Source organism: Panthera onca, chromosome C2, assembly GCF_046562875.1.
Source record: "Panthera onca isolate mPanOnc1 chromosome C2, mPanOnc1 haplotype 2, whole genome shotgun sequence".
Classification (NCBI taxonomy): Eukaryota; Metazoa; Chordata; class Mammalia; order Carnivora; family Felidae; genus Panthera; species Panthera onca.
This window is the reverse complement of record NC_138347.1, coordinates 35,611,861-35,623,934: the sequence shown is the minus strand read 5'-3', so window position 1 is coordinate 35,623,934 and position 12,074 is coordinate 35,611,861.

Here is a 12,074-nt window from a genome sequence, read left to right as displayed (position 1 = left end):
GGTGCAGTTACTATAAAAAAACAATATGGAGGTTCATCCCATTTCTGGGTATATATTCAAAGGAAACAAAACCATTATATCAAAGATGTAGCTGCACTCCCATATTCATTGCAGCATTATTCATAATAGCCAAGTTATGTGGCAAAATATACATGAAAGGATCAAAAAGTGATTACCTTCCTTTCTCTCTCTCTTCTCTCTATATACCCAGATTTTATATTACATATCATGTAAATGAAATGTGAATATATCTAAATGTGATATACATATATTCTCTATGTATATAATGGAATATTGTTCAGCCTTAAAAAAAAGGAAATCTTGTCATTTGCAACAATACAGATGAACCAGGAGGACATTATGTTAAGTGAAATAAACCAGCAAGAGAAAGACAGATATTGCATGATATCACTTACATATGGCATTAAAAAAAAAAAAGTTGAACTCTACAAATAGACTAGAAAAGTAGCTGCCAGGTACTAGTGGGTAGGGGAAATAGGAGGCGGTTGGTAAGAGAGACGTTTTCAGTTATAAGATGAATAAATTCTGAGGATCTAATGTACAATATGGTCACTATAGTTGATAACATTGTATTTTATAGTTAAAATTTGCAAAGAAAGTACAACTTAAATATAGTCCACTGAAAATGAAAGAAAGAAGTAAATATGTGAGGTGATGATGTATTAATTAACTCAAGAGGGGGAATACTGTTACAATGTACATGTGTATAAGTCACCACTTGGTATATTTTAAATATCTTACAATTTTGTTAGTTGTATGTAAACAACAAACTAAAAAAAAGAATATATTAAGCAAACATAAACATGTTCAGATTTTGATTCAAATATCAAGTACAAAAAATAAATTTTTACGAACTAAATACAGAAATTTGAACAGAATCAAAATCTTAGCATTGAGCAAATATTATTAATTATACTGAATGCAATAACTTGTGAGATTGTTTTTTAAAGTATTTTTTTGTTGGAAATGATTCAATATGTATGGGCAAAATAAAACCATATCTAGGATTTGTTTTAGGACTAAAATAGCAAAAAAAATTAATAAAGAAATAATTATAGTAACTGAAGGAAAATTTTCAAAATAATGGTAATCATGAAAGCTGAGTGATGAGGGTTTATGACACTATTGTCTTATTTACAATTTTTTTTAATTTTTTTAATGTTTATTTTTGAGAGAGAGAGAGAGAGAGAGAGAGAGACATGGTGTGAGCCAGGGAGGGGCAGAGAGAGAAGGAGACACAGAATCAGAAGCAGGCTCTAGACCCCGAGCTTCCAGCAGGGAGCCTGACGCAGGGCTCGAACTCACAAACTGTGAGATCATGACCTGAGCCGAAGTTGGACGCTCAACTGACTGAGCCACCCAGGCACCCCTACAAATTTTTAACATATGAAAAATATAATGGGAAATTTAAAAAAAAAATTAAAAATGTAGTTAAGCTCTATGGGTGAGTCCTTCTAAAGCTATACCTTGATAATTGCTATTCAGTTTGACTTGGACCCCCAAGAGTTCAGGCAAGAATATAAATATTTAGGAAAACCTCTGGAGCAAGTCATTATAAATGAGAGTTTATAAAAACAAAAAACATTAATGTTAATAAAATAGAAATATAATGTCTTACCACATATATTTTTTGATTATTTGGTCTGATTATTATTATTGGTCATACCATTTGTGAAGAGAGAACTAATAAAAACACTCCTGACTGGGTGTTACATGGCCACTGAATCTTGTGAGTTTGTTTTTGCTTTTGGGAGACATACTTTGATTTCTCAGTCATAAAGCTGTTTTTTTCTCAATTATCTTTGTCCCACTCCTTTTTTTTTCCGTCAAGACTTGACATCTCCATGAAATATTTCCTAACCAGTACAGTTGCCATTATTCTCCATTTTCTTTGCACTCCTTAAATAAGTAATATACAACAATTTACTACTATATTTACTGAAATATCACTATTTAATTACATATTGTCTTATGCTACTTTAATCACTCACGCATTACACTTCTACTACTAGAAGAACCATAAATTTAGTGTTTAGTCTTGTATTGCTTGCTTTGTGTTAACATTGTATGTACAGTCATTGTTTCTCCATACACTTATTTGAATCCATTTTATTATCTAGTCTTGTATTAAGTTTTCAATGAATATTTATGCAGGGAGTAATTTTCAACAATTTCAAAGAAAAGAAGAGGGGCGCCTGGGTGGCTCGGTGGGTTAAGCGTCCGACTTCGGCTCAGGTCATGATCTCACGGTCCGTGGGTTCGAGCCCCACGTCGGGCTCTGTGCTGACAGCTCAGAGCCTGGAGCCTGTTTCAGATTCTGTGTCTCCCTCTCTCTGTGACCCTCCTCCCTTCATGCTCTGTCTCTCTCTGTCTCAAAAATAAATAAACGTTAAAAAAAAAATTAAAAAAAAAAAAAAAAGAAAAGAAGATAAAATATACCGGACCCTACCAAACACCATGCTAGATTCTTTACCTGAGTATTAGTACATTATTTTCCCAGGTTTAGAGAAGAGGAAACTAATGATCCGTGTAATTTTCTCAGTGTTGTTAAAAAATGGAGAAGCTGAGATTTTAATCTAATATTTGAATGACTACAAATTTTTTATAGTTTTTGTTTTCTTTGTATGTGTGGAAGTAAAAAGAAACAAAAATGTAAGGATAGTAACAGTAACATGTCCATGGTACAAAATTCTTCTCTTACATAAGAATGTTTTGTTCCATTTTCACATAAAATTCTAATTTCTTTTCAAGAGTATTGTGCTTTTTTAAGTCTTTTTTCTCACCAAAACCTAGTTGCCATCTTATCCATATACATTTACTTAGCCTTGTGTCTGGATCAGTGACACACCACAGGAATATATGGGTATGAGATCTTTGAATTTTCAATTAAAAATAGTAGTTGCAATCAAGGCCCAGGAAATTAACACTCTCATGCTAAGACCCAGAACAGTGTGAATATCACTGGTATTTTCTTTTCTGTTAACGTGTCCACTAAGTTATCTGTAATATTCTCACTCAATTCAAAGTGTCTCTGTGGACAGCACCTCTGGTTTCTCTACCATCAGGAAAATGAATAATGTGCAGCAAAAAATAAACAAATTTTCTTCATGAAAAAGACACTCATAAACCCTAGATTATCCTTGGGGATTGTCCAGTCATTGTGCAGTCCAAGAAATGTATCCAATCTCTCTTGGTTCCTCTCCTGCCAAGCCCATTTTACCTTTGACACAAAGGTGTGCCATACTCCCCATTAGTTGCCCGCCCTTTGTTCAGAGGGAAAAGGCTCTGCTTTGTTTTTCTTCTGTGCTCAGTACCACTGGCCTCGTCTAGTGTAGGATTACTGTCACTGAATGGTGAATGTATAACAGACTAGGGGGGATGACAAGCTAGAAATGGAGAAAGGGAGGTGATGCTCCTCCACTCATATCTTCTTACTTTTTATTGAGAAGCTTCAGAAGCTTAATTACAGCTTATTTTCTCCCATGCTTCATTCATAATTTCCCAAGGCTTGTCTGATATGTTCACTTCCCTGAAACCCAATCCTTTGATATTCTGTTCCTACAAATTACAGAAGCTCGCAGTTTTCCTTTACCCTTTATGCTTCAAGCTAACACCTGGAAATGAAAATAAAAGACTCATTTTTCCATTTTAAGTCAGCCCGCACTAAATTAATATCATCCAGTTACTGTAGGAGAGCCATGGAAGAATAGAATATAACTAATACATAGGTTTAATTATCAGAGTATCAACCATTTTGAAAATTCATTGGACAAACTAAATAGGTTTTAATGATCTATACTTCCCTCAGCATCAGAATTCATGGAGTCTCCGCTTTGTTTTCCACTGAACTAATTGGTTTGCAGAGTAAATAGAATACAGTATCAATACAGAATTTTTTATAATCAATATACCACATATACATTTTTTTCTATAGTCAATGGAATACAGAATTTTGTAAGTAATTCTCTAAGTCCATTTACAAAGGAACAATCTCCATGTGCCGCCTTATGGAAGGCACTACTGTAGTCCCAGGATGGCCCTTTTATTTATTTTTTATTTTTTTATTTTTTCTTGAGGGAGAGAGAGGGAGAGAGAGCATACAAGCAGTAGAGGGAGAGAGAGACTTTTAAGCAGGCTCTGTGCCCAGTGCAGAGTCTGACACTGGGCTCAATCTTACAGTCCTGAGATCATGATCTGAGCTGAAATCAAGAGACAGACATTAAACTGATTGAGCCACCCAGGCACCCCTCAGGATCATCCTTCTTTATCGTTCTCATCATGTCAAGTCCGACATGTGGCTTTCTAATTGAAACAGTTGGGTCTCTCATTCGATCCACATTTTATCCACAATGCATAGAAAATACCTTAAAGCATAGTCGAGTTGAATAAATATTAAATTAATGTATAATACCCAGGCCTTAAATGTCTGTTGACAGTAAAAATATTAATTTTACTATATTTGCAATTCATTATGTAATTCAAAATTATACATTAAGATCTGAAACATGAAGGGTGTTAGGGAAATTAGCATTTTGGACCTTCTCTGGATCATGGTGCTTTCGTATTAAACAATTATTCGACTTCTCTTTTCTATAATATAACTATGACACTAACAAATTGAAGAAATTTGTTCCCAGAAGTAGCATAGATTCTGTCTCAGCTACTTAATGCATTTTGATCTCATTTTTTTTCTTTTTTGAGATTTTTGCATCTTGAGACAGTTAAGGTATCTAATTCATATTTGTATACCCTCTATCACCTGGTTTCATGTAATGGACAAGGAAGATACTCAATATTTATTGATTACATATATACATTTGAAAATCAAGTAAATATGTTGTCAAATGTTCTGCTAGTCTAAAAAAAATCTCTTCTGTAGTTGGATGCTTAATATTGTAGTCCATTATATAAATGTTTCTAACATAGTTGGTTGATGAAATATATAGGGTATATATCTAAAGTATTAGTGCTCCAAATAGTCTACTGATGGCTAGCTTCCTGATGTACCATCAAGACTAAAGTTATCTTAATAATGGAATCTCTTTTGTACATTTATAAGCCTCTAAGGATAATTTTAATATTACTTAAACTTTTGGGGATTCTCTTGTGCTCATATTTCATCTTTGTAGGATGAAAAAGTGAACGTTACTATTGGTTTTTGGTATTATTAACTATTAAAGTATCCATATGGGAAAGCAAGAAACTTTTTCTATACATTTAGGGTACAGAATTTCAAATTATGATTTCAAAGCTACTTAACGATCTCTATAAAGATGTATATGACTATGTAGCATACCATTCTCTGTTTTACTCACAGTTGCATCATACATCCTTATACTTCCTTGAATTATTAAGTGGAGTGATCAGTTCAAGATTCCCTTATCTTTAGAGGCAACTGGCTGGCCCAGCCGGTTAAGCATTGGCTTCAGCTCAGATCATGATCTCATGGTTGGTGAGTTCGAACCCCACGTCGGACTCCATGCTGACAGTTTGGAGCCAGAAGCCTGCTTCAAATTCTGTGTGTCCCTATCCCTCTGACCCTCTCCCTCTGACCCTGTCCTGCTTGCACTCTCTCTCTCTCTCAAAAATAAACAAACACTAAATATATTTTTAAAAGATTCACTTATCTACATAAACTGTCATTTTAGAAAATATTACAATAAGCTAAATAACTGAAATTTGAAACAAACCTTATAATATTTGGTGTTAATATTGTACATTTCAATGATAAAAACGCAGTGTATTTGTGACACTCCTAAGTTTGGAAAACCTTAGGTACAGGAGCAAAATTTTCTATGTGAATTTAAAAACAGTTCCAAAGGATCCTTTGACTACGGTTTCTTTATTAGGTAATATTATTGAATCAATGATAAATTTCCTGGGTCTGTTTAAAAAGTAGTATATAACTTATATGCTGAAATATTTGGGAGTAAGTTCTCAAAATGTTTGCAAAAACTTCAAATGATTCAGCAAACAATTAGAGAAATAGAGCAATAGGAAAAATGTGTGAATATGAGTGAAGGTATATCTTTACATTTTTTTCCCCATCATTTTGGTAGGTTTGGGAATTTATAAAGGAAAATGCTCAGTAGAAAAGCTTAAACTGTGTATCTAGAATAATGTGTGAAATTGAAGCCTCTGTTAATTTTTTCCATTAGTTTGGAAATTTTACTAATTGCACATCACAGATTTAATGAAAAATGCTCATAATATACATGGAATTAGCACAATGCAGTTATCACAAACAGCAGTGAGCTTTCTACAAGCTCTGGATAGGAATATCTTGCATTTATAAAATATATTTTTCTGCTATTGAAGAGCTAATGTTAGACAAATAACTTTTCGTAATTCCCCACTGTGTTTTACATAAGTCAGTCTAAATAAACTTGGGACTCTTTTATTTATATTAAGTTATGAATTATATTATATGCAAATGGATATTTGACATGTGGCCACATTATAATGAAAGCATGCAAATCTAAGTAATAAATCAATCAGATTTTCTTGAAGTATGACATCAGAATAAGAAGGAGCAAGTGAAAAAACAAAAGGCTGGTATGGTAGTATTCTCTTATACTTAGCTAGAGTCTAGGATCTAATATTCTGAAAAGCATTGCAACATTTATTGATTCTTTATAGGGCACTCTGTACACAGTGTTCCTTTTCAGAGGGAATCTCAGATGTCTGCTATTGAATCTCAATGTTCACATTTGTAAACTAAAGACATTAGACCAAATGATTCCTTATTGAACACAAAACAAGTATAGTAGGCATAATTTGCTATAGGTAGACATCTTTGGGAAAGATAAACTAAGCTTATATTCTTTGATGCCTACTATGTACTACACAGTTAAAGCATTTTTATTGTTTCCTCTTTATAACAGCTCTGTGAGGCCTGTTTCACTCTTCCCACTTTCCAGTTTATATTTAGTTTTGCTTTCCTTTTTTTCTTTCTTTATTTTTATTATTATTTTTTTAAGTATGCTTCATGCCCGGCACTGGGCTTGAACTCACAACCCTGAGATCAAGACCTGAGCTGAGATCAAGATTCTAACGCTTAACTGACTGATCCACTCAGTTAACTTCCAGTTTAGAAACTTCATCTCAAAGAGAAAGAATAACTGGCATAAAATCTCACAGTACATTAATGGAAGGCCTGGGATTTAAATCTAGATATATCTGGTTGCAAAATAAATAAAGGTATATATCCCTAGAGTATCTATGATATAAAATCATTCCTCCCTCTAGGTCCTATTGCCTCCACTGTATTTACTTCACAAGTAGAAATTCATTCTTCTCTATCTAGTTCGGGAAGCATTTAATGTGTTTACTTGGAAATTACAACAAAAGCTTAACTTCTTTTCCAACTCATAGCACCTAACACAGTTTTGTCATAAGAGCAGCCATTAAATAAACAATTGATGATAAAAATAATTGTTTCCATTTCTATTTACCATAGGAGGCAGTGGCACTCCTGATTGTTTTAATGTTAACATTTAAGCGGTTTTAGATAGAATCTGCCATTCTTCTTTTTTACAGTTCAGAGATTTGAGTTTTTAAATATCAAATTGTCAGCCAATCGCCAATCAACAAGTATACATTGAACAACCCCAGGGTGCATTATCAGAATCTTCAACAGTAATTTCCATAAAAATGTGACTCTCTCCAAAAATAGATGAAAATTTACTTACTGGTCTAAGCTTGCCTTTCCCAACAGATCAGCATTTTTCATATGTGCTTACATAGATGCTTATTTGAAATAACTGCATCACTTCTAAATCATGTTACCCCAGTTCTCTGCATGTCCTTGACATTCCTTTATCATCCTCATCATTGTGCTGCATGTTCAGCCCTATTAGTTTTGAGCTTAATGCTGTGCAGTTTAGCTGGCTGATAAAAGCCTTATTGTAGTGTTTTTAATACCTACAGCGCCTCTGTGATTTTGCACAAATTAATTGTTCTTTTGTAGCTATTTTAGCTTTTTAGTACTTTGAAGCTGTTACTGAGGAGATAGACAAGGGGGAACTGTGGTTTACAGCACGACAGCTTAATTTACATAGGCAATGTGAAGTGGAATGATGAGGAAATTAAATCGAGGAGGAAAAAAAAAAAACCTGCATGATTGAAAAACATTTGTATTTGACCTGAATGATCCAGCTTGAAAAACTACCTAAATGGAACTACCCAGATGATTGCTGTGGCCTTCGCTTAAGTTTATTTGAATAATAGACTAAGAGACTGAAAGCACATATTTCTTTAAAAAGCAAAAACAAACAAGATTTATGACTGGCACTAAATTTGCAGTAAAGGATAAGGAGATAATTTATAATATTTGAACATTTTCCAGAAAGTGATCAAAAGAAATACCTAGTCTATGTGCCGATCCATGTACAAGGGGATATAGAAAGGGACATGTTTTCAGATCAATTCTTTCATTTGGCAACTCTGATGAACACCTCACATGCTCCTTCCCTGATGTATGTGTCTCTAAAGTCATCCTTTTCAGATTTCACCGTTTATGTTTTCCCTTTGTTATCATAAGGGATCATATATCCCATCGTGTGGAATGCTTTAATACACTTTTCATATCATTAAGGACTCCTGTAATGCATTTTTAAAAATTAAACAAACAAATCACTTAGGGCATTGAACTTGGAGCTAGGGATAGAGTAAGGAGCAGAAGAGGCACAGCATTTGTTTTATAGGAGTTATTTTGTATAATATTTGTATAATAGCTAATTTGTATAGCTATTTTATATAATACATTTTTATATAATATAAATGTGTAAGTATAAATTTATATATAAATATACTACTTTATATAATATTTATTTTATATAACATAATAGCTATTTTATATAAATATAAAATAATCAAAGTATAGATACATACTTACAAATTAAAAAAAACACAAAACTTAAGATACAAACATTAATTTCAATATCAAATGATATAATTAATATTATGAAAGGCATTGTCTGTGTGGTGTATAGAATCAAGGAAGAAATTAGGGTAGGAATGAACTTAATGGTAGATGGAAATAGAGAGGTAACCAGGCTATGGTGTTTCAGTAATAATCATTTTCCATTTTCTTGTTAAACTGTTTTGTATGGTTTTCTAGAATTTTTTTTATTTTTATTTTTTTTGTGGGGAGGGAGAATCTTAATATCCCAGAAATGGCTAGGATCAATCAGAGTTTAATTCACATTCAGAGTCATCATCATAAGAAGTACAGTCTGAAGCATAATTACTTCTTAGTCTTCTTTTGTTTCTAGAATGCTGGGGTACCTGTGGTGCTGATTCCACTATTTCCAGGATTAGCAAAGAAGGTAAAGAAAGAGATAGGGTTGGAAAAGAGAGATCAATGGTGGAATGATAGAGAAGGGAAAAAAAGAGGAGAGGGAGATAGAATGAGATAGATAAAGAGGAAAGGAGAGAAAGAAGGAGAGAGAGAAGAATGGAGTGAAAGAAAGAGACAGAGAGAGAGAGACATGAAGATAATTTGCAGAAAGATTGACCATGATTAGTGTAAGGTTGACAAGAAAATTCTGATATGGAGGGAGCTATGTTATCTGATACATAGATTTTTTGTTCTTTCATCTTAAGTTATACTATTACTGCTTAGTATTTTTTTGGCTTTTATTTCCTAAGGAAAGTCCTTCTAAAGAACAGTTAATAGCAGAGGAGTTTCACTGAGATGAATATGAAATCAAAGAAAGAAAAGCTGTCTAAATACCCATGACTATCAAAAGTTTTTGATGAACATTCGTTTTAATGAACATTTTCTTTTAGGAGAAAGAAACTCTTCTGATAATATAATGGTCATCCATTCAATTTTTCTAGATCTGGACATGGGACAAGTCTGTTAAGTACTATGAAGTAGTTAATGTATTGATTTAAAAATGGATTTTGCTTATGATGTAATTCTGTGGTTTTTTTTTCCTCTATAAACTATAGGATGTATCTTACTAGCAGAATTCCCTGAACATTCTAATGTGAAATTCCTACATTTCTTTACAAAACTTTTAAAATTTGTGAGTTCAGTATTCTGCATGTTAGGGTGATTATGCTTCTACACCGTTATGAATTAATGGCATATATCAAATTAATAAAACAAGATTAGGAGTTGGCCAACTTTTTCTGTAAAGGGACAGATAGTAAATATTTTAAGCTTTGAACATCATAAGATCTCTGTCATAACTATTGAGCTCCATGACTATAGCACAAAAATAGCCCCAGGCAATACCTCAACAAATGGCCCTGTCTGTGTTTCATTATAAGTTTATTTACAAAAACAGGAGGCATATTGGATTTAGCCCATAGGCCCTAGTTTGGTGACTTCTTTACTAACGATCTGTAAATTTTCAGAAAATTTTACATATCTGTAAATGCATGTATTAACTTACTACTACATTTCTTCTCATTATTTGAGAGGTGCTAGAGGCTACCATTTGGATATCAGCTGCTAAAGACAAAAAAAAAAAATTTAAAAATAATTGGACAGTCTTGAATTGTTAAAAATGCAAAACAGTTTGAAACATGGAAACACTATGCAGTTTTGTTCATTAACCCCAACGACTAGTATTCCTATCATTTTTTGAGATATTTTTAAAAAGGGTCTTTTTGATGTTTATTTTTGAGAGAGAGACAGACAGACAGAGAGTTAGCAGGGGAGGAACAGAGAGAGAAGGAGAAACAGAATCTGAAGCAGGCTCCAGGCTTTGAGCTGTCAGCACAGAGCCCTATGCGGGGCTTGAACTAACCAATCGCGAGATCATGACCAAAGCTGAAGTCAGATGCTTAACCGACTGAGCCGCACAAGTGCGCTTTGTAACATTTTTACGTAACAAATCTCTTGTCATTCATTACTCTACAGTGTTTATAAATCTTTCATATTTTAATATTTTTGGGATATTATGTTGATAAAGTGTTTTATACCTGCTTTGAAATTAGATTGATTTCCTTTGACAAAGAACATTACTCTGTCTTTGATGTTTGACCCTAAGTAGGGTCCCCCTGTCTCTCTCTTGGTTCTAACACTGCATCACATTACCTTTGTGACTTAGGTGGACCACCCATGAGTGCTCTCTGCCTCTGCAGGCTGGTGGGAATTTCAAACAGCACAACCTCTGGCCCCCATGATAAACCCTATTCCAGTTTCAACCCCTGCCCACAGTAAAAATCTGAAGCTAGCCCTCACCTCCTTTCCTCTTCAGACTCCTGTGTGAGCTTTACCCTTCCCAAAAATCATTAACTTGATGTGAGCACTAAATTTACTTTATATTTACTGATTAGTGAGTTGAATCATCTGGCTTCACATCTAAATAAATTTTAGGATGGAGAACCATGCCAGACTGTAGGCCAACTTCTCAAAACTCTTTTATCAAAGCATCTTCTTATACCAAAGCATCTTTAGACATGTCTGCTTGGGACACTTTTGCATCTGAGAGTCAAATATCTTCCTCCTCATACTTCAGGTCTCTCTTTTCTGTTGTCCCCTTATTAGAGAACATCCCTGACTACCCTCTATTAAAAATACTGTCCAAAGAGCTCCCTTTCCTCTTCTTTATTTTCTATCAGAGCATTTGCCGTGTTTAATATATATTCCACACTTATTTATTTGTTTATTGACCCTTTTAGAATACAGGCTTCATAAGGACAGACATTTTCATCCGTTTTGTTTGTTGCTAAATCTCCAGCACCTAGAACATAATACATAATAAATACTAATATGTCCTTTGTAAGTAAATAAGTCAATATATTAGTGTTGATGTTACATATGATTTTTCTTATATATCTCTCCAATCCCCCTGTGGTATTCTAATATTATTCTGTATATTAAACAAATAAATAGAAGGAAAGAAACACAAGATAGCTTTTAAATTTATGAGAAATTAAATTTAGCAATTCCCATCAATGTCACATCCATTTATTCTCTGCTTAGTGATGCAGTCATTTTTTTTACACTTGGTTCCATAAATTATTTTTCTGTCATATATATCTTTTTAAATATAAAAGCACTCAACAACCCCAACACACCTTATTGGCCCCAA